Source organism: Protopterus annectens, chromosome 3.part1 (genome assembly GCF_019279795.1).
Source record: "Protopterus annectens isolate FY-2018-M chromosome 3.part1, PAN1.0, whole genome shotgun sequence".
NCBI lineage: Eukaryota > Metazoa > Chordata > Ceratodontiformes > Protopteridae > Protopterus > Protopterus annectens.
In genome coordinates, this window is record NC_056732.1 from 371,119,512 (window position 1) to 371,144,307 (window position 24,796).

Genomic DNA, 24,796 nt, shown 5'->3' on the forward strand with positions numbered 1-24,796 from the left:
TTAGCATGAATTTTCTGAAGGATATAAAATCAAGCTCAAACATCTGCCATGCACTGCGGTGGTGGTTCTGCGGTAGCATTGTCGCCTCGTAGCAAGATGTTGTCCCATTCGATTCTCAGTTAGAGCGTCTTCTGTGTGGAGGCGTACGTGAATGGGACGTGTTTTCGTTGAAGGTTGTTCGTCAGGGCTGGTAACCCGGTACGTAAAAATCCACTACCAGTCATTAGCGGACCGGAGTTCTGCTGTGGCGACCCCTAACCGGGAAAAGCCAAATGACACAAACAAACAAAGTATTGCTTAACTTCAGTCTTTAATGATTTTCCACTAATTTGCCAAAAAAACACAATTTTAAGAAAAACGGTCAAAAATATGAGGCACAAATCTGTACAGTTGAGTAGGGTTACCACCTGTCCCACTTTGGGAGGAACAGTCCCTCTTTGGGCAGTTGTGTCCTGCAAAAAAATGGAAAAATGGCAAATGTCCTGAGATTTTAGGACAAAAATATTTCCTATATTTTCTTTAATAGCTGCATAAAACAGCTATTTTGTATCTGAAACACCTAAACGTTATAAGAAACAGAATAAGCGACTAACATGCTACAAGAATAAGCTTTTATTTAGACAAAAAAGTGAAGCCCTGCCCATTGTACTGGATGTGGGTATGTTTTGCCCTGCAAAATTTGACGTTTCTACAAAAAATGTCCCACTTTGGGCATTTGAAAAGGTGGCAACCCTTCAGTTGAGAGGTATGAATGTATTTCTTTCCTAGCCATGTGTGGAACCAACCTATACGAGAAGACAGCATAGGTTATCCTTGAACCGCAAATTGCTATGCTTCACACACCAGGATCCTGCCTAAGCCGCATGGTTACACTTAGAGTAGCTTGAAGTGACAGGAGCCACGCCCCCTGCCGACAGAAACCCCGGCCCTCAGCAGGGAACTGGAACAACTACATCGGCGTCAGGCGGAGGCCGGTCGTTCTTCGGTATCCTAAGTTGGGCAAGTGTCTTTGGAGTAGGTGTTGTGTCACGCAAAGGGATCAAAACTCGGGACTAAGTGTTCAAAAGTAAGTAATTTGTGACTGCTCTTAATCTTAAAATGTGCGTTTGTAACAAATTGCTTTACTTTTTTGTCGGCGTGTTTAGTCATTATTTTTTCTGTATTATTCCTTCACGGCTTGAAGGTTGTTTTGGCGAACAGGACTACAGGAGTGTTTTGTTGAGGCACTTTCAGCGAAAATGTACCCGTAAGGTATTTGTTAACACTGAGCAGCTGTGGTTAATCGTTCGGGTATTTCTTAGGCATATATAAAGATCCGAAGAGAGTTGTCGCCAACTATACGGGTTCAAACACTGTGCAGCACAGGTGGACGAAGTCTGACCTGTGCTGAATGAACTAGGGATAAAGGTTTCTGTGAAGCATAAGCACGACTCTTCTGACGTCCTTGTATCATTCTGCTAAGAGTTAAATCAGTTTTTCTTTGAAGGCACAGGCAGTTGCCTTGTTTCAGTGTTACAGCACGTTACTAGTGCATTTAGGTATCCTAGTTGACTTACCTGTGCGCCTCCGTGTTAATAAAATGTAAAGTCGTAGTAAATAATATGATGGTAAAATCCTCCGCACATCTTTTTATTGACATAGTCATTTAATGACTTAAATGTTATTTAACAGGGCTGTTTATTGAATCTGATGTATGCTACATGCGATTATTGCCTTGAAATGGGTACATATAAATTGATGTCTGAATGTGTTGAACTGAATGTTGCCAAGTGGATTACAATTTCCAGAGTCATTAGTCTATAAATTCAAGTTTGGGGGTCGTGCTTTTAGGCTGAGATCCTGGCAGAAAACGGTTTTCAGAACAACTGTCCTACCAGCATACCTCTCAACTGTCTAGATTTTTGCCAAAAAAGTTTTGGTGTATTCAACATACAACTTGTGGTTTTCTGACAAATCACCGAGGATTGATGTAACTAAGTAAAAAACATACATTTGAGTTTCAAGCTTCTTATCTTTCAGATATTGCATGCTAACCCAAATCCTGTTATTCTAGCAACTTTCTAAGTTTTTAAGAGTAATATTTAAAACATGTCCCTATTTGGGGGCCTTTGTCTCTCCATTATTTTATGCTTTGCCCAGATTCCTTGCACTAGATGTATGCTTACCAGGTTAAGAAGCGAATTAACCATTCCTGCAGGTGGAAATAGTTTGTTGAATATTTATTCATGCATTTATTTTGTTTTAGTCACTGTAGTTAACCATTGGTGAATGGACCGTGATGTCCAGCGCAAAACTTTAAGTATGCAAACTCTTTGTAATTGTATGGGATAATCTGCCATACAGAACAGTGATATTTAGTAATAATGGAACTATTTAGCTGATTATTTTTGTTTTGATAACTAGATGCATGAAATATTACACAAGTGAATGACCAAAATGTGAACTTCCTTTTTTTATTCAGTAAGTGTGTGTGTGTATGGGGGGGGGGTGTCCACCATAAAGGTTTTGTGGTGGTCCCCTTATTCAGAAAGTTTTTAATGAAAAGCAATTCAGTACTACAGATTCAGTGAGTCTTGTTTTGCTTAACTCTGTTTTGACTATCTTGTTAGGGACTTGATAAGTACAAGTCTAGAAGTTTCAACCACTTGGGACTAATCAACAGCAAATACTTCTGTCTGCAGTACACAAGCAAGAGAAATTCATTTAGCTCCATAGGGATCATTTCAAAGAAAAATAATGGATTTTTGAGAGAGCCATAGATGGGCCAGAAACACAATCATTACGTAATCAGCTGTGTGACATAGGAAAATGTATAATAGCATATTCATCTTTCATTCTGGGTGAATCAGAAGGCAGTGAGGTCTGTTTATGAACCAGAAACTTGAATTCATAATCCATTTCAGTGCAAAATGAAAGTGCCCTACACTGCTGAATTGCCATCCTTCAGGTAAGAGTCTAAACTAAAGCTCTATTTAATTATCCTTTTATTAGTTTAGGAGGATGTTAAAGATTTGCTGTGCTATTAATTCAAATGGATGCTACAATCAAGGCAGTTCTTCATGAAGTGTATATTGCATTTATTAATTTAAATTAGTACACAGTTATTGCATTCATGAAATGGTAATGAGAAAGAAAATGCTCATTTTAACCACGTACACCTGTGAACTAAGTAATCCAACAAGGTAGCAAAAAGTACATTGAAATATTCTTCTTGGTCCAAAGTATTACATAGTTTGCAGATGTTATTGAAGCAAATGTTATTTGGACAAAAGAAAAGTCCCATAATTTGGTCCTGTGCTCCATATATACTTCTTACCAGGAGACTGAAAAATATAAAATATGCTCGCATGTTAGTACTGGAGCTTTGTGCATGCAAAAGATCAGTAATATTTCTATTAAAACATTATTTTTTCATTGAGGCACTGACAGTGAAAATTCAATGTGTCTATAAACTCAGCTCTGTAGTGCAGAGGAATAAAGTGCAGACTGAGACCCAGATAACTCAAGTTTGAGTAGTGGCTTTCAACAGGAAAAACTTGGAGGGTAGGGTTGGATAACTGCTACAGCTTCCCTGTCTTGCTGAGAGGGTGTAGTGGTTTCTGGGCTGGCTTTTCTGCATCTCTAATGCTAACAGCAGAGAACTAAAAGCATGGAAGGCAGGAGCTGGCCTTGTGAAGGATGTGTGCTGCAGCTGTCCAGGCTAGCGACATTAGCCATTGTCTGCATATGCGAAGGAGTGTACATGCACAAAAATAGGGCATTAGTAGTCTCTTTGCTGATGCAGGTACTCGTATTACACTGTATTAATCAAAGTAGCTTCAATAAAAATTAGCTTTTATTTAACAATGGGAAGTAACAATTGCCTTCATAATGTATGTAGAACACTATATTAATCAAAATAGCTTAAATAAAAATTAGCCTTTATTTAACAATGAAAAGGAGCAACTGCCTGAGCTGCAAGCCTTCGAAAGTACTAAATCGCAAATGTTATTTAAGCAAATTTGTAAACTGGTGCAAGTGCATCCAGTCAATTGGTGCATAACATATTATTGAGGGCCGAACAAATAAAACTTAATGTATTTTTCGATTATTAATATATGACACTCAATATAAAAGCATAAATAATCTTCTTATATCATATTTATAAGTAGTTCACTTTGTATTTAAGTATTGAATCTTTTAGGGTGTAAGGTTACTACTAAAAAAAAATAAATAAATCATGCTTCCACTTGTAGGACAAATTCTGTAGTGTACAGATGTAATTTCATATCTGGAAGACTATGCAGAAGAAATAATGCCAAGGCAGCTGGATTAGAGTTGTGGGACTAGAAAGAGCATAGCAGTTATTCATCTTTCTAATGCATTCAACAAATTTGATCCTAACCTGCCTTGCAGTCTGTCTTGTATAATATTTAAAAGGGGAACGTCTTAACTCATCAGCCACGCTAACCTGATAAGTTAATTTTTTCTATGAAAATGTTTTTGTCCATCTGCATCTTGTCATTATGGATTAAAATGTTCTTGATCTAAATATTTGGGCTGAACCTGAACACTTTATGTTTTCAGTGTTTTGTACTTATTTATTTAATGTGTTCATAATACTTGGATCATGGACGGTTTAAATTGTGTTATAAATGGTGTTCTATTCCTTTATTTAAATGAATCTTTAACCCTTCTCTTCTGCCTTTCTTTTTAGTAATAAAAACGTGATCTATCCTACAAAAAACTAAATACTTCTTCTTTCCCCACCATCTTTTACTTATTTGTTGTCCTTGTATCTTTTCATTTTGCTTGCTGTTTTCTCCTTTTCTAATGTTCTTTCTACACTTTCCTTTCCATATGTATGACGGACAGTTTGCGCACTTAGGCATGCACATTCCCATTGCTGGTCTGTAGTGAACTGTGCTGTGGTGCTCCACTTGTAGCTGTGTTCTGTTGTCTGCTGCTGGTGGCCATGGTAATTTGTGTAGCCATGGGCACTGTCTTGAATATAAAAAAAAATGTTATTATGATGTTATGTACATCTTCCCTGCATAATATGGTAGCAATACTTCTTTGGTATCCTGCTATAGTGTTGCACTACCTGTTAACGTTGTTTGCTAGCATTGTCCCTTATCTGTTAGATCCATAAGTAGCTTTTGCCTGCCTTGCACAGTGAGCCCCCTCGCTTTTAATAGTGAACAGGTGTACTATATACCTCTATGAATTCCAGCCATTGTGCTTGAGCTGAAGAGCTACCACCTCCTCAGCAGATAATAGGTGTACCTTGAGATTCAGTATTAGGATCTGTATTCTTTCACATATTCATAAATAAATGATTGCTTTCTACCCAGCAGATCTAATTCAGTATGCAGATGACTCAACATAAATATGTGCTGCTTCCTAAGTCAAACTGCTCCAAGCCAGCCTACAATATTCCTTTACGAAAAATAGAAAACTGGCTGTAGCATTTTAAATCACTCCTAAACCCAACTACACTTAAACTGTTATTTACACCTGGAAACCAACATATAATGACTTTACATTACCATAAACCAGTAATACTATATAATCTATGTAGTGCAAAATGCAGTACTGGTGAGAATAATAACTGACCAAAAATGTAAAATTAGAAAAACACATTCAAAAGACAACCCAAAGTTGTAAACTAGAGCTTGAAAGTCAAACCTTTACATACAGACCAAGCAGCTAAGGCTTTCTGCTCCCAGTTCTTCTCAGTTTCTCAAACACCAAACTTCACTACTTTACAGTCCTGTTACGTAGCAAAAGTGGAACAAACTTATAATAATGTTGCAAAGTTTGCAAGTAACCACATCAACGGAACATATCTATGTCTTCTACTTAAGCCCCTCAACTTGTTGGAACTATCCATTCTAATCGCCTACTCTCAGCTTAAACCTGCCCAGCAACATCCACAGTACCCTCAGTACCCTAGAAAAATGCCCTGCCACCAGAGAACTGTGCTCAATAAACACATATAAATAGATATATTTTAACATGTAATCACCATATTAAATGCGCACTCAAATATTCTAATATTAAGAGATGTACTAGATTTCAACATTTCAGCATTTCACTGTATGTGCAGCTAAAACAAGCTGAATGACTTGCACAAATATAATATGCTATTATATGTGAAAATGTGTGTATATATTTTTTATATATGTATATATATGTGTGTGTGTAAATATATATATATATATATATATATATATATATATGTGTATATATGTGTATATGTGTGTATATGTGTGTGTGTGTATATATATATATATATATATATATATATATATATATATATATATATATATATATATCCAGCATATGCTGAGTGTTATGCAACTCTGTATACTCTTAAACATACTGAATGATAATACTTGCTGTCGGTGTAAATGACCTACTCCAGCCTGTGTATAAAAGTAGACTTACACCTGAATAAGTTAATTACATCAAGAACAAGTCTTTTAGATTCTGACCCATAGTGTATGTAACATGGAGCTTATATGTTATAAATATTTTAACAGAAGAGTAGATGAATTTTATGTAGTATTCATGTGTGCTGTTTCTACAAGTGTATTTAATGTGGAGCTCTTCTAACCAAGTCTTCACTGACAAAAATGCATTGCAAAGTCAGAATTTACTGGTAATCGGAGACAGATAAGCAGCAATGACAAATAAGTGGCAAACAAACAATTAAACAGATAAAGCATACTGAGCATGCACAGTGTGTGTGTGTGTGTGTGTGTGTGTGTGTGTGTGTGTGTGTGTCTTTTGGCTTTTCCCGGTTAGGGGTCGCCACAGTGGAACTCCGGTCCGCTAATGATTGGCAGTAGAGTTTTACGTGCTGGCTTGCCAGGCCTAATGCACAATCTTCAACGAAGGAACGCCCATTCACGCATGTCGTCACACAGTAGACCCTCTATCTGAGAATCGAACTGGCAACGTCTAACTGTGAGGCGACAACGCTACCGCAGCACCACAGTATGCTCTGTATTCCCACTTGCACAGATTGCAGACTGTCTGATGGGGTGTGTACAGCATGAAAACTGCATGTCAACAGTCTTGTTAGATGCATTTGTGTTAAGTGAAGGGGGAGTGAATGACATGAATCACACGAGTAGGAGTATGCTTTGTTCATTCATTAAAATGTGTTAAAGAGTTAAAATTATTTTGTAGTTTTTGGCAACATATCCAAAAATAATGTTTGTGGTAGGTTTACATAATCACATTACAAACATGAATACACAAGCAAGTATACTCTGACAACTCTCTCTGTCGTGTATGTGTGTGTGTGTGTGTGTGTGTGTGTGTATATATATATATATATATATATATATATATATATATATATATATATATATATATATATATATATATATATATATATATGGGTTCCTATGACTTCATCGAACTGTGAAATCACCGACACTCACCTCTTCGACACCAATTCATCGACGTCCATATCATCGACAATTCCGGTAAGTGATCTTCCCCCTCACAGGACCCATGGTAGCGCTTCTTCCTGTGTTACAACGATTAGGGTTTACGTGATTCCGCATAATTTACCTTGAAAGCGCTACCATGGGTCCTGTGAGGGGGAAGATCGCTTACCGGAATTGTCGATGATATGGACGTCGATGAATTGGTGTCGAAGAGGTGAGTGTCGGTGATTTCACAGTTCGATGAAGTCATAGGAACCCATATATATATATATATATATATATATATATATATATATATATATATATATATATATGGAATCACTGCGTAATACCGAAACTACACACTCCCGAAGCCCACAATACCGAGACTAAAATCCCTAAACCACACATTACCGACATTTTAAAAGCACGAAATTCAAAATCGCGAAAGTACTACATACATACAGCACACACACACAAACATATACACAGCCTTCCCCCATAACCAAACAAACCACCTTACACTAAAGATAAGCAGGGGTGCCTCACCCCCCCTGCACCCCCCCATGTGGGGGGTTATGCCTCCCACACCTCCCAACTTTAATATTCCAACTCCAAGATCGCACAGACATACACACAAGGCAAACTCACACCCACACATTATAGCCCCTCACACACACACACACACACACACACACACACACACACACTAAAGCCCCTCACAAACACACTTACACACACATACTTACCTGAACCGCAACACCAGAAGCGCTAATGCAAAATCCCTTACCATCGGGATTTTGAATTTCGTGCTTCTGGTCTTTCGGTAATAAGCTATTTCGGCTACATGGTCTCGAGCATTTGAAATTCGAGATTTCAAACGTTCGAGATTTAGTAGTGCTCCCATATATATATATATATATATATATATATATATATATATATATATATATATATATATATATGTGTGTGTGTGTGTGTGTTGCTGGTATGTACACTGAAATAGCACAGCTGATTAATCTTGCTGACAGTACATACTTCAGTATGGATGTATATATGCCAGGAATCATTATAATATCATTATGTAAAGAGAAGTTGTAACACAGTAGATATTTGGTATTAGGCAGATGTGAGTGTCCTTCTTACACTTTCCTAGCATTCATCTCTGAGCCCCACTTTGCTAACATTTTGTTTTGTAGGCATGTAGCTAAGGTTTCCCTTGCAGCCACTATTGATGTGATTTTTGATGCTTTTGTAAAGCTGTATCCTACGTTGCATATTACAACATTCTGATAAATGTTCTGTTTACCAGGTCTGCACCTGCCATGATGCTACACTGCTGGGCAGGCTATGCTGATTGGGGTGCAGTTCATTTGTTCCTATGCTGTGGTCAGCTAAATGTTCAATGGGCTGTTTATTGTTTATGAAGCTACTGCATAGCACAGGGCTTAGTGATGTATAACAGTATGGTTTCCACATGGACTAGTGCATCGTTGAATTCTGTGCATCAGGAAATACCACCAAATGTAACTGCCCCTACTATCACTAGGGAACAGATCCTTAATGCTCTCTCTCTAATGCTAAGAATACTGCATCAGTGGGTCATACAGTATCCCATGCTGCCTTTTGAATAAAAAGAAACCTGACCTATCAGTACATCTGGAATCACTATTTAACCATAGCCTCCAAACGGGCTTCATGTGTTTCAAATGGAGAATAGCACCCATCATCCCTCTGAACAAAGGCAGGCTATCTACAGACCTTAGAATCTACATACCCATAAGTCTCACTAGTCTTGTATGCAAAACTGTGGAAGGAATTATCATGGATATGATCAATAATGACATAGAAAAGCTCCAGACACTAGACCCAACCCAGTTTGGGTTTGTCATGTCTACTGTAAATGGTAGACTTCTTTGAGAAGGTCACCAAAGCAATGGATGAGAGCAGACTGATTTTCACTGCTTACCTTGACCTTCTCAAGGCATTTGACAAAATACCCCACTCGGGAATTAATGACAAACCTCAAGAAGTTAGGTTTAAACCCTTATGTTACCCTCTTGGTAGTCAGCCGGCTCACAGACAGGACCCAGGAAGACAGAATTGGGAGTCCACCTCTAGACAAGTGGAGTCCTTTGGGGACTGATCTTGGGACTGCTTCTTTCTAGTGTGTACTTCTCTGACGTCAAGGGTGGCTGATCAAATTTGCAGATGATTGCAAATTAGGAGCAGTCCTAGAATCCTTCACTAACACTAATGTTCTCCAGGAAGGGCTGATACAGACAAATAACATGTGTCAGAGCCATGGACTAAAACTAAATGCCAAGGAATGCATAATAATACCCCTTGGGAAGTCACCCACCACTGGTAACTATCATGTTGATAACACACCCCTATGAGTCAACCCAGTAGTCACTGACTTGGGGGGCACATAGCCAGTAATCCAGCCTTTGACTATCACGTGTCTACAATTGTGAGGAAATCATTCTGTGTTATGAAACTTATAAACAAAGGTATTGCATCTAGGTCCAAGGTGGTCATCGTTCCACTGTATTCAGCATTCATCAGACCTATCATAGAGTGAAAAAAAAAGATCACTGCACTATCACTGGTATCTGATGCTTGTCAGTGGCATCAGTACCTAATGCAATAATATATCACCAGCAGACACATTTCTGCACAGAGAAATGTATGTTGTGATGCAGCTGCTGTTTAAAAAAATTCACATTTCTCATTGTATTTTACTTTGCATGACTCTTTTTGTACAGCAGGGTCTGAATTCAGAGAGGTAACAGGGAGATGTACAACCCATGGTAACTTTTGTATTCAGAGACAGCTCTACTGCAGTGTTTTTGTATGAATATGTGATGTAGTAATGTGGGCTCTCTTCTCAGGTGTGCTAGATGCTAATTAGAGAGGCATGTGCTAATTAGCCACGTGGTCCTTCCTGGAACTGCCTTTGATAAGGCATTTATACAGCCAAGTGATTCAGAGGGTCACTCAGCAGTGCAAATTAGCATGGCCACTCCTGGCCACTTGTGGTAATGAACACAGCCAAAAAGGAGAAAAAAATGTCGACTCCTTGATTTGGCACTGGTGTTCCTCTAGCCAACTGTATTCTTAATGATTTTCTGAACTGAGCAGTTGATTGGCACTGGTGCTCCTCAACTAAAGAGCTAGCCAAATGTATTCTTCATGATTTTCTGAACTGAGCAGTTGAAGAAGAAAAAATAGTCTTTTTCTATTTAAACCATAACAAAGTGCTTGCTACATTTGTAACAAACAGCTGCTGCAGTTTATGCAACACAGAATGGTTCTGATTGAAAAAGCAATTCCAGTATTAATTTCTGAATGCTGGTATTGTTCTCAACACTGATCAAATAAGCACGGCATCTACCAATTGTGCCCCCTAACACTTTGCACCAGGGGAGACTGCCCCCATTACCCCACCCTAGGTACAGATGTGCCTGAAAGTAAACCTACAGTATCTGGTATCATCTCACACTACCTATTTGTTTGATTTATTTTACTCATTACAATTCATTTTCTTCATTTTATTTTGCTTTGATCTTTCATATACCCAGTGTTTCATGCTGCCCTGGTGAATACTGGTGTGGAAACATTTCAACATTTCTAACACAGTGAATTCCTTTATATGTTTGAGACCTAGTAGTGTGAGTTCTAAAACGGTGTGAAATTAAGTATAATTGATGGAAGTATGCACTGTCTCAGATTGTTCTGTATTTGAGAATTCCGTGTTCTCTAGCATCAGTCACACTTTTTATGAAGTATGCAGTATAAACTCCTACAAAACTATATTTGGGGTGCAGGGGGTCTTACCCCCCCCCCCTCAAAAACCCTTTCAGTTGTGTTGCAGCAAGTTTAATACATCACTGTCCATCTACAGATTTACATTTTATGTTTTGCATTTTTGGAACTTGTGTTGCATAGTTTCAAAGTTCTGATGGGGGTGCTCTTCACAGCCATAAAGTTTCTTTTGTATTGTTCTTTTTTTTGTTTTATCCATTGTTTATCCATTAATGGTCTCTTTACAGATTTGTCTTCAGTTCTAAATATTACAGGCAGGTCTACTTGGCTAAGAGACACTGGATGTTGTAAAGGCCTGTTACTGGGCGGTGTTTTGTGTGCTCTTTGCAGATTCATTGTTCCAGGCAAAGGATGTTATAACAGGAAAGGTGGAAGGACTCCTTAGAAGGTCAGTAAAGAGAAACCTATCAATTTTGCTGTCTGTTACTATTACTTTGAAACATTGGTTAGGTTCAGTGATCACTGCAGACCCTGTCAAGCATGTCTGTAGCTAAGACTACTGTACAAAAAGAGAGGGAGAGATGAAGGGAGAGGGAGTGATTACATTATATTAAAATGTACTTGTTATAGGTCATTGCTTTGGTAACTGAAATACATGTCACAATGTAGAGTTAGACATACATGAGCAGTGTGCAAGAGTGTGCGCTTGTTTGTAGGTTTGTGTCCACCACCTTTGCTCAATATTATGTATGTTTGTCTGTTTCCTCAACATAAGTAAAAGACCAGGATGGCACTTTTTATATTGATCTGAATTTCTTTCTCAGCATTCGAGAAGGCAAATTGTTGTACTGAGTGCATTAAGGTTGTTTTGTTTGCATAAAATCAAGGGTAATGAATGAAAGCAATGTTTCCTTCCTTCTGCACTGCTTAGTAACTAGACTGCATTTATGGTTGTCCTGGTAGGATATAAAGCGTTTGGTTACAAAATAAATCATAAGCCTTTTAGGCTACCTTTGTAATCAGAGTACCAGTTGTTTTCTTTTTATCGTTAAAAGTTGTTGTAGTTTTGTACTAGATTGTCAGTGCCCCAGATTAGATTTTTTTTTTAAATTTAATGCACAGGTGTATGTTTCTTGAATTTCTATCTCAGCACTTGAGAAATGATTTGCCACATGCTGGATATGGCTGCTGTACTGTAAGCGATTAGTTCTTTTCTTCACCTGTGTGTTGGAGTGCTGCTGCTTGTGTATTGGACACCTCACTGACACACTAGCGTGCTTATTTGTCCTAGTAATATTTGCATTTTTTTGAGCAACATAGTTCTCAAACTTTATCCTCCGGTATTAGAAAAAAAAATAATAGGTGAAATGCCTCAAATTAGGCAGTTATTAAATACTTTTACTATTAATTTAGACAGCTGATAGAAAAAGATGATGAGAATTAATATGTATTTTCTGAGGTAAAGTATATTGATAACCGATGATGCAATTTTTGTTTTGAAGAGAAGCAGAGCAAGGCTACAAGGCACTGAGTAAAATTCATCAATTTTATACCTGTCAACTGTCCAGATTTTTGCATAATGTTCAGATTGTTGCCTCATATTTTTGGTCTGTTCTTCATACAATTTGTGGTTTTCTGGTAAATCACTGAAGATTGAAGTCACTAAATAATGATAAATGTTTGAGTTTCAGACTTTATATCCTTCAGAAAATGCAAGCTAACACAAATCTTGTTATTATAGCAACTTTCTAAGTTTTTAACAGCAAAATTTAAAATTGGTACTTATTTTTGGCCCTTTGTCACTCCCCCATTGATTATTTTGGGTTTTACCCACATTTCTTGCAAGAAGTTGAGAGTTATGATCAATTGTACTCTCGTTCTTTTTTATTTAATAATATTTGAAACAATGTGAGAGTGCATATGTGATTACCTCCCCATGCATTATGCTGGAACACAAGGGAGCCTGACCATACACATTGCTGAGCAGAGAGGTGTGGAGGTAGACAAACAGGCAGGTTTTTCACCAGGGCCACCAGGAACCTAGACCCGACTTAGGTGCACCCAGCACTAACACAAGGCAACAGGACATGAGGAAAACATCCACCAAACCCCAACATCGAGGCACACAATGGAACGGTCCTTCACCCCAACTCTGAGGTCTCCACAGGGACACCAACAACAGAGGAACAGGTCCTGGAAAGGGACCAAGATGCTGAGGGATTTGGAGAGATCAACACAACAGAAGGGACCCACCAGAACCAACAATAAAAAGGACAAAGATCTGGAACCACTCAACAAAAAACACTGACTCAGAGTATGAAGTCTTAGGTAAGGGTCTGACTTTTATACCATTTAATGGAAGTAACTTGGTGGAAACGGTGATAGATGTTAAACTGAGGAAATTGAATCTCAAAGTATTTTTCAATGACCAAGATAAGGATGGAAGCAACACTGATAGAAATGACAGTGGTATAAAATGAAAAAAGGAAATTACAATGTTATAAAATGGAAAAAGCCCAGGGACTTTTGTCCCCCTGTGCACCCCACCCTACGTGTGTATGAGAACAAATGTGAGGCTGATATCTGCAGGGCCCCCTGTAAACCACCTAGGAAGAAGTTCTATAACATTAGCAAAGAGGAACTGGCTGCTGTAAAAAATCTGAGCAGAGATAAGACTTGCAGGATCATGAAGGTGGAAAGGGGGGGGGGCATCTTAATCACAGGTACAGATGCTTATAACTGCAAGATTGAGGCCATGCTTGACAATAACAGGTTACAGCAAGTGTGAGTTTAGCACTGTGAATGCTGCTTTATAATAATTTAAGAGAGCATCTAAATATGCTACATGAGGATGATTTACTAGATGCCAAGCTTTTTGACTTTTTGTTCACCCCTCATACAAATATACCAAGCTTCTTTGGGATCCAAAAACCCAATAAGAATATCTCTGATCCTCCCTAGAGACTAGTAGTGGCAAGTGATGGTTCTGTAACTGATTAAGATCTTAGTAGTAGTGAACAGACAAGGTTAAACCAGCACTTTGTATATTATATAATCTTTGATACAAGAAAAAAACATTGAAAAGTTGAGTGCTTTCTTTCCAATAACTTATGGAACTTCCTCAGAACTACATTTCAAATAAAAACCTCCCATTAAATAAGTAAGTCCCAACATCTTGTGACATAAAAAAACAACCATTGAAAAACATAAATCAATTAGTCCCCGAGGACCAATGAATATAAAATTAGCTTCCAATTAAAAACTTATACCAACAATTAGCCTGTTTGTAGACTATAACCATTGCAACTACTGCATCAAGCCTCAAAATATTTCAATTTTAGGAGTGGCTAAATGGAACAAGAATCATTCAAACCCAGATAATTCAAGGCATCTAATCTTATCTGCTCTTTAACTCACACACATCTAGATGTTCGCTTACTATAAACCCACGAGGATCATTTGCTGTTTGTTCTACCACGATTTTTGCTGTTTGTTCTACCATGATAAAACTAAATTTATGAGACTTAAAATCATTTATGTGCTTAAATAAAGCATTGGTATTCCTGCCCTTTCTTATATCCAACGTTCATAAATTCACTCTTGTAAATTCCTGCAGGGTTTTCGATATTGAATGCAGGGCATGAGTCACACAATGCTATATAAACTACCTGTTTTGACTTACAGAAAAATTGATCATTGACCTTTTACACTAAATTGATCTGACACACAAATGTAGATACACTGTGGTCAGCTACCACATTTCCTAGTGTTCATTTTTTCAGCTGCAAAAACAGTACTAAAAACACGAACACAAACTCTGAAAAACAAAAGTCTTCTCAACTGACCAGAAATCTGCTTTATTGAAGAGAACAATAACACTGAAAACCAAGTAACATTAAGCGCTTTTCATTTAGCACCTTGGCCAAACTTCTTCAGATACACATCACATAAAAATGCACGCTTATAAAACACTGCTCATTACACTTATTTGGACATGATTAAAACCAATTAATTTTTAGCAACTTTTAAAAAACACTGTAGTCATAATTTAACAAAGTTTTACAAAGAACTTGATACCTAATGGAGTACTCAGATATACGTACAATTATTATTGTTCTCTACAATAAAGCAGATTTCTGATCACTTGAAGTCCTTTGTTTCAACTACTTTCCAATTCCATTAGTCCAAAATACCTTATCACTGGCTACATGAATACATTGTCCATTCCCGAACAATGTTAAAACATTTACAACTCCAAAATAATAGCAATTACAGAGATAGTTAAAATAAAATACTTGAATCTCTCCAGCTGAATCCAGAATGTATTATTATTACTGTTGTGATAAGAGAGCAAACAGGTATAGTAATGGGACGTGATTACCCTAATATAGAAGTCAGACAATTTGTCAACCTACTGTCATTGCTAGTTGTATGTAATTGTTATAAGAAGCCCCAAATGGACTATCATGTAAACTGCATTTAAAGGATACACAAAGATGTATACCACATCTGTCTTTATCCCCCCATTCTAACATAGCAATCCTACAAAATATCTTACTAGAACTACTTAACATTGGAAAGCAACACAAATTTATTATCACAGCAGAATTTAAACTTTCATGGGAAGGATAAAACAACCCTTAATCAAATTCTATCCTTCTGAAATGTTAACATCAGGAATGGGACCAAACAAGTTATCCACTAATTTCTTGGTATGTCATGTGCTCATTACTGACACCTCTGACAGCTTCAAATACTTCCAATATCACTTGGTGACTAGTGCCAACTAATCTTGCAGTGGATGTTGAGACTAGTGCCAACTAATCTTGCAGTGGATGTTGAGAACTGCAAAACTCTCCCAATCTTATACAGATTAGAAGTGAATGTGATAAGCCATCTAATTTAATAGAGTAAGAGTCAACTTGATCCCTGTATACATATGTACTGATCCTGCTTTTCTTTCTACACATTGTACAACACTGTCAGCCCCATTCCTGCTCAAAACAATAATAAAAAAATAATATCCATGAATAAACCCAGCTCTAGGCATACGACAACATATGGGGAAAGGCAAGGAGAATATGGAAAAATAAAAACAATCCAAATGATACCACTGCTGTCAGTGATTAAGAAAAACACACACCTGAATAGAAACAGCACTAACATTAATAGACTCATAATGGATAGCCCTGAAAAATTCTGGGTAGCTATCAAGCAGGTAACCAAAGCAAACAGAACAACCAATCCATAAATCTTCAATATTTGTCAATCAAATTAAATGTTTTTATCTTTTCCACCTTAAGTATTTACAATTTTTACAAATCTTTCTTTACCAAATCCAGATCCACTCCCCCTAATTTCATTAAAAAAACACTTTGTTTCAAATCCATTTCAGCTAAAAGCACAAGAATTGCTTAAAATCACAATACAGCTGCAAAACATTTTTCTACTCAATTTATCCACGCTTTTTGCAACATGGTGCCAACTTCCTATATAAGCCTCTAGTGTGTGTATATTTTTTATATGTGTGTGTGTGTGTGTGTGTGTATGTGTGTGTGTGTGTGTGTGTGTGTGTGTGTATGTATATATATATATATATATATATATATATATATATATATATATATATATATATATATATATGGATAACCCAGTGGTAGCGTAGGCCTCAGACCAAGAGGTTCTCTGGTTTGATTCTCGGCTGGGGTTCCTTCTGTGTGGAGTCTGCATGTCCTCCCTGTGCTCATGCGTGTTTCCTCCCATATTACAAAGACATGCATCTGGAACATTTCTCCCTGGGGGGGGGGGGGGTCCGCTGAAAATTGGCTTTGTTCCAAGTTGGACTTTCCTGGTTAAGAAATGTTAAATAAAAAATAAATATATGTTTCCTTAACTACATCCATTGTCCCACACAATTTTACTTACTCATAAACCATCTTCAAAAAGTCATTCATCTCTCCTCAGCTAAAGACTACTGACCAATTTACGACATATTCTTACATGCTAATATATGTGAAAAGTTCATATACCAACAAATTCTTGAATATCTACAACCATACAATATCTTAACTGTAGACAACACAGATTCCATGTAAAATATAGTACTGTCACTGCTATTCACTGTTTGCCTCATGTAGTTTCTCAGACAGTATGTGTGTATGGTTTTATAACTACCTCTCAAACAGAACACTGTCTCCTCCAGTCTTCAGCTAATCTGCTTAAGTTCTTTGAACAAAGGGGTTCGTCATGGGTCCATATTAGGACCTGTCCTTTTTTTTTTTTTTTTTTTTTCTTCGTAAATTATCTTCTTGTTAGTCTTCCTCAAACCATCTTACTAATGTACGCTGATGATATAGTACTTACTAATGCACGCTGATGATACAGTACTTACTAATGTACGCTGATGATATAGTACTTACTAATGTACGCTGATGATATAGTACTTATTAATGTACACCGATGATACAGTACTTACTAATGTACACTGATGATATAGTACTTACTAATGTACACTGATGATACAGTACTTACTAATGTACGCTGATGATGCAGTGCTTACGTATGCTGATGATACAGTACTTACTAATCTACACTGATGATATAGTACTTACTAATGTACGCTGATATAGTACTTACTAATGTACGCTGATGATATAGTACTTAACTAATCTACACTGATGATACAGGTACTTACTAATGTACGCTGATGATGCAGTGCTTACGTATGCTGATGATACAGTACTTACTAATCTACACTGATGATATAGTACTTACTAATGTACACTGATGATACAGTACTTACTAATCTACACTGATGATACAGTACTTAGGTACGCTGATGATACAGGTACTTACTAATGTACGCTGATGATGCAGTGCTTACATATGCTGATACAGTACTTAGCGTACGCTGATGATATAGTACTTACTAATCTACGCTGATGATACAGTACTTGCTAATCTAAACTGATGGTACAGTACTTACTAATGCACACTGATTATATAGTACTTGCTAATGTACACTGATGATACAGTACTCACTTCCTTCCACAAAGATGCTTCTGCAATACAAGTAAAACTTCAGTCAATTTCTCTTACCTGTGGAATTGTCTGTCCAGAAAATAAATTAGAAGTTAATGTTGAAATATCCACTGTTATGATTTTTGCAACCACAGAAAACTTAAGCAGATCACTAATTCACCCCACTCTGCTACTTTACTCGTGTTAATCCTAAGCCTACCCTTATTCCCAACACCAACCCTACACATTATGTTACTAATAACTGCTTCCTCAGTAGCATAGCTAAACACCATACACACTCACTGCCACACACAGCAATACACACTAACAGCATAGAATCTGTCTCTTTCCCTAGCCTTTACTTTAACCATAACCCAAGAATACGCTCGCACACAAGCTTGCCCCAATGCCAAAACTTTTAATGTAGCCATTAACATATGGGTATTGCCATCCACTTCCAGTTATCACTACAGAACATGTATCTCCTCGATCACCTCACTAAAAGCAGCACTCATCACATCATTGCATTCAACTACATCTGACAGCAGAAATAGCTGCCAACAAACAGCTGTGCATTCGATAGAATGCATGGTAACCATATGCATGCATGGTATGTACATATATAGATATATTATTTATAAATGTGTGTGTGTGTGTATAGCAACTTTAGCAAATACAATGCTTCATTGTAAGTTATTCACAGAGAATTTTAAACTAAATCAATAATTTCATTTACCAGAAAGGATACTTGCTTATGTCAGTTCTGCTTATCAGATCCCTTGCCTTTGAAGCTTCAGGGTTATCTTTCAAAAGTTGTACAGCAGGGACAATTTTCAGCCTGGTTTTCCTGTTCAGACTTGACTTCTTTGAAGACTGCCTTACACAGTCCTTCCTTGACCCAAGGTTCTGAATAACAGGAATCTGCTTCTACCTGGTTTTCTCTCCAATATATTTCCCAAGGGGCAGCTATTCTCTTTTGAGATGGACCTGCCCACTGTTAAAAGTGGAGCATTTTCCATGGTCAACAGATATGTGTGGTGTGTGTGTGTGTGTGTGTGTGTGTGTGTGTGTGTGTGTGTGTGTGTGTGTGTGTTATTTGCTGTGGCAACATGTCATAAATTGTGTGTGTGTATTTGCTGTGGCAATATGTTACAAATCCTGTGATGTCAGTGTGTTTTTCATGAGTAATATATTTCATAGAACTACAGATGAAATGTGATTATTAACTTGCAATATTTTAAAGAGGCAATACTAACTGCAGAAGGGTGAGAGAAGGGGAGTATAAGGTATATCTAAAAACTGAATCTTTAATAGTTTTGGTTGCAACAGAGCAGGCAATGACCAAGGCAGGTATAAGATGTTTGAATCTTCATGTTTTCAACAGTAAACTTGCTTGAGGCTACATACACAGTTCAAGTTTGTTGTAAGTCAGCCATGAAGCAGATGTACCATGTGGCATACTTTTTTCCTTTTATCAAATGATAAAGGAACATGTACTTCATGGTAAAATGAGGAACCAGTCTCACTGTATGGTTGTAGTAGCTTTCAAATACCTCAGTGTCCACTTAGATGCATTCTGCAGCAGTATTTCACAGGCTGAGTTAGCACACAGGTAAACAAACTGGATGGTCACTAAGTGAGATAATAATTTTTGTTGTCCTGTAAGATTCTGAACATCTGTCATATTAATATTTGTGGTTCTAACTTGAAAGAGAGAGAAAGCAAGTCCACTTATTGGTACTTATACATTATCATCTATGTCCACTTTGCATATATTTAAATTTGTTTACCTGTAAAATATGCAAACATGCATTAATATCATATTTATGTCTAATCTCAGGCAGTTTCCGTTAGGAAGTATTGTGAAGCAGCATTTCAAAGGGAGAGTGAGTATACACTTCAGGAAAGCTTCATCAGAAGATGTGATATATTTTCAAGCCAAAATATTAAGATATGCTGTCTTAATATTTATCTTAATAATCTGACCTGAAACTATGTATATTGCATTCCATGGTATTACACAAAAGACTAGATAATTCCTGAAGACTTCTGTCTTGATACCTGTTGCTTAAGCACCACTGTGTTGTAAATGTTTATAACTGTTATAACAATAAAATATGTATAAATGCACTGGCATTTGTTAACTGTACACTTGTAAATTATGTGAAATGCATGTGTATGGTACATGTAACACTATCAAATCACATAGTGCTGTGTAATTTGTGTGCAGTAGATATCACATATGGCCACATGGCTGTGTTAGGAAGAACTTGCTATTTGTGCCTTTTATTTTGATACCTTCATTTATGGGGATTGTCTGCACATGACTCATTTACTTATTCAAGTTTCGGCCTTTATAAAGTAGTACCTTCCATTCGTGACATCCCCTATTTTCTCCATCCTGTTTTTCTTTTCATACAATGTGTTGTATTTATATATCCAGTAGTAGCATGTCTCTGATTGTGACTAATGGGCTTGATTTACTCTGTTGCAGTATTCTAGCAATCTGAAGCTCACACCTGTTAAGTTAATGCATTGTTTGATCCAGTTAACTCGTGATCTTCTAGTATATTCTACAACTTGCAAGTCTCTGTTTTCCTTTTGTGGTCTTGACATACTGGTTACTTCACAGTCCTGGATTACACAGTTGTTAGTAAGTGCTGTGCCTGTTCACTGCTCATCTCTACGGCATTTCTGTTTTATGAATCAGGTTACTTTTCAGGACCGTGTGCTAGGCACACTTTACACATCCATTTACAAGACTATCCTTTATGTTTGTGAATCTTCCTACCTGACAAAGTATTCTGTGTGGCAAATGTTGGAAGGCGATGTGGAAAATCTCATTTTTTTTCCTGTTCTGATAGTCTTCACCTTTCCCCAGAAGTTATACGTTAACTTAATAAGAAATGTAATAAAAATGCAGATTTTTTTTTTTGACCAGTCACAAGACAGGAAAATATTGCCTGATTCCTGAGACTAAGCTGAGCCATGATATATAACAACTGCTGAGTGCTAGGAGACTGAGTAAAATGGTATTTATAGAAGCAACCCTCAAATAACTGAATACAGCATTTATTATCAATTGGCTAGAAATCACTGCTATGGTGGAGAATTAGTGTTATTACATTCTTCATGCCCTTCTCTCAGCATATCATGGACATTTTGTAAAATTATACGTTATTAAAATTAATTATAGAGACGTCTATGTAATGTTGCTTAGGTTATATGATATATATATATATATATATATATATATATATATATGCAATATATCTGAAGTATAATGTTTGTAAACATGAACTTGTTAATACAGTTTGATTACTTTTATATAAATGTAAATTTGCCTGTATCACAAGTGATAATTCAGTAAAGGTGTTAAAAAATTAAACATGAGAAGTTTATAATAGACCTCGGTAAGCTAACCATTCTACCCAGTGACATTAATGTGGGCATTTTCAACTATCCTACTATAGAATGGAAGGTGCATCCGTGCAATAAAATGATGCATGCATAAATATTTCCTAATCTTGTTAACTGTAGTTCTCTAAAGCAGTTGACTAAATGTGACAAGAAAATATAGCATATTGATCTGTTACAAATGCAGTAAGAAGCTTACAATGTCATAACTTGTTCCTCTTTTCTGGAATCGGACAAAAATAGTTTTAAGCTTTGAGGTCCTTGCAAATGCTGCTAAAGACAGTTATGTACAGGATGATAACAAATCAAGCTCTTGGCTGGTTGAAAGCTTTTCCAGAATTATACAGTATTAGAGCAGTAAAAAGTTCTGTCACACAGACTTATTTAGAGACTACATATCCCTCTACCTGTTTTCACTGACAATGTCATGAGCCCACATTACCTCATCCATCATTGCTAACATCCAAGTCATTTGCTCTTCTTGACCATAAATTATCTATATATGTATATACTTTTCTGCAAAATAAATAGGTGACTTACTTGATTCAGACCACATTGTTAAATTGTAAAGAAGAGGACCAGAGAATATTATTCTTTCTCTCCAGGACGGACATCTCTGAGCATTTGTACTTAACTTTTAGTGAATGAATCCTGAGTAATTTGAAGAAATGAAGTGATGCCTTCACAGTTCAGATAAATGTTATAGTATTTCAGCTGCCATAAGTGTTACTAAAGCTGTGTAAACTAATATTTGCAGTTGTAGTATTCATTCAATTGTAGGTGTTAAATTGGATTTTAGAAGTCAGAAAAAGACAGTCCCCGTGATTCATGAAGCTTGCGCCAGGTGCCAGAGTATCATCAGCGATCTAGCGCCAAATATGGCCGCCGAGCGATTCGGGTATGAGCTGTTTCCACTTGCACTACCAGCATATGCCAGAGCTGCGCAGCTCCTGGCGCATGTATGCTAATTACCCCATGTGCAGCAGTGTAGCATGCAAATGAAGGTATATAGCGATTCATGAAGTGGTGCAGGCGTAGCATAAGCATGAAGAAATGTAAACCAAAAAAATGGTTTACATTTTTTCAAACATAAAATCGGAGCCATGAAAGCTGACCAAACTTACGTATTATAATGTTAATATATGCCAATGGCTAAATATATAACCAATGGCATAATAAAAACAGGCACAACATATAAAAAAATAACATTTGATGTCATGGCCACACTAATGCAAAGTAAAACCGCAGTGCATCTGTGTGCAGATGGGATCACAAGAAAAATATATTTAGATGTCCTAAAACTGCAATGTGCACAGTTCATGAATTCTCCATAATAGTCAATGGAACGCATGCTACACCACAACCATGGCGCAAGGGTTGCTAAGGGTCTGTGACAGTTTTCTGCACAGTAACTAAGAATTAGTAGTCAATGCCATGCAAGTGAGTCAAGTAATACTGAATCACAAATGCCCCGCCGGCGTAAGGGTGTACCACATGGCATAGCGGTACAACACCGAGGAGTGTCCTGGAGGTAAACATGACATCAAGAGAGGGGTGCGCCACCGTAGCTGTAAGCACATTGGATCATTGCTAATCCGGGTTGCCTGTTGCTAAGCAAAGCCGCAGGATAGGGGTGTGGAAGTAGCCATAGCTTTGCTTAGCTGAGCGCACACAAGGTAATGAAAGTGCATGTGAACGTGGATGAAAATGCGCTCGAAACCTGGTAAACGGCTGTGCGTGGCCCGTACCACAGCTGAAACAGGAAGGATACAGGAAGACAATAAGGAAATGCTGCAGCATGGTAATTGGAGTATAAATGAGTAATTAACACCTAGGAACTCACAGTGGGCCATTGACAACAGCTAACAAGGCTGTTAGCAGCTACCTGCAAAACAGGAAAGGGGAGGTGCCATACAGCAAAGAAAAGAGAACTGTCACAGCAGAACAAAGCAAACTTGCAGTGGATCAGCTACATAACACATTTCCCAACACAATCCTGGGTTGTGAAAGTACAAAACAAGAAAACCGGCAGCTGGATGCATGTCTGACAATGGGAAGGGAATTGGGTTGAAAATTGAAGTAAAGGGCAATAGATGAATCATGGCAGCCAAGCGGAAGTCAACACCAAAGGCCCCACAATAGCAGTACCTGCTGTAAAACCAATAACTAAGATACCCCGCTGCTGGAATTGCACAAACACACCCAATTACACCAGCATCATCCATTGCAAAGTAGTATAAGGTGTGAAAGCCCCAAACACACACTTGTGTATTCCCAAACACTCTGCACCATTGGTGTATATGGACGGGGAACTTTTAATATGTACATGTTAGGGGCCACCATAGCTTTGATTCACCAAAATGTGTTGGAGACTGATGGTGGTGTGGAGGATGATGCTGACAACTATCTCAGGCACCGAAGGAGAAGAGTGTTCAGACCCAGGGTAACCTACCAGGGGCTACATGATCTGGAAATAGTAGAGCATTACAGGGTGAACAGGGGACATCATACAGCAACTTGTTGAGGTGTGCCGGCCATGCCTCAGAGCCAGAAGTAACAGAGGGGAACCCATCCCAGTGGACACGAAGGTATGTGTAAGCTTGAGAATACTAGCCACAGGGACCTTCCAAAGGCCAACTGGGGATATCATGGGGATCTCACAGGCATCAGCATCCAGGGTACTCCACCAGTTCCTGGATGCCATGTTACCACATGCCAATGAGCACATATACTTTCCCCGAATGCAGGAGGAGTTGGCAAGAAATATGCGTCTCTTCCACCGTGTGGCAGACTACCCGGAGGTACTGGGTGCAATAGACTGCACGCACGTACACATAAAGTCACCACCCAGGGTAGGCGCTACATAAACCGCAAGGGGTACCCCTCCATCAGCGGCCAGGTCATGTGCAATGCCCAGGGCATTATCATGGATGTGTGTGCTGGCAGCCCTGGAAGCTGTCACGACTCCCACATCTGGCATGCCTCACAGCTGCATCAGGTATTTGCCAGAGGGGACATCCCATATGGCCACCTGGTGGGGGATGCTGGCTATGCACTGGAACAGTGGATAATGACTCCCATCAGAAATGCACACACAGCCATGCAAGAACGTCATAATGAGGCACACACTGAAACCAGAATCATCATAGAGCGCGTGATTGGGATGCTGA

At 37.9% G+C, this 24,796-nt stretch overlaps 1 protein-coding gene across 3 annotated transcripts in view; it reads left to right on the forward strand.

The window, feature by feature from the left end:
* Positions 1-927: 927 nt before the first annotated feature.
* The window catches only part of WIPF3 (WAS/WASL interacting protein family member 3), a 1,105,312-nt gene continuing 1,081,443 nt past the window's right edge, over positions 928-24,796 (forward strand). For all 3 annotated transcript variants that reach the window (XM_044066832.1, XM_044066827.1, XM_044066830.1), the window contains exon 1: positions 928-1,066. The gene's annotated coding sequence lies outside the window, so the exon portion shown is untranslated. The remainder of the gene's footprint in view (positions 1,067-24,796) is intronic.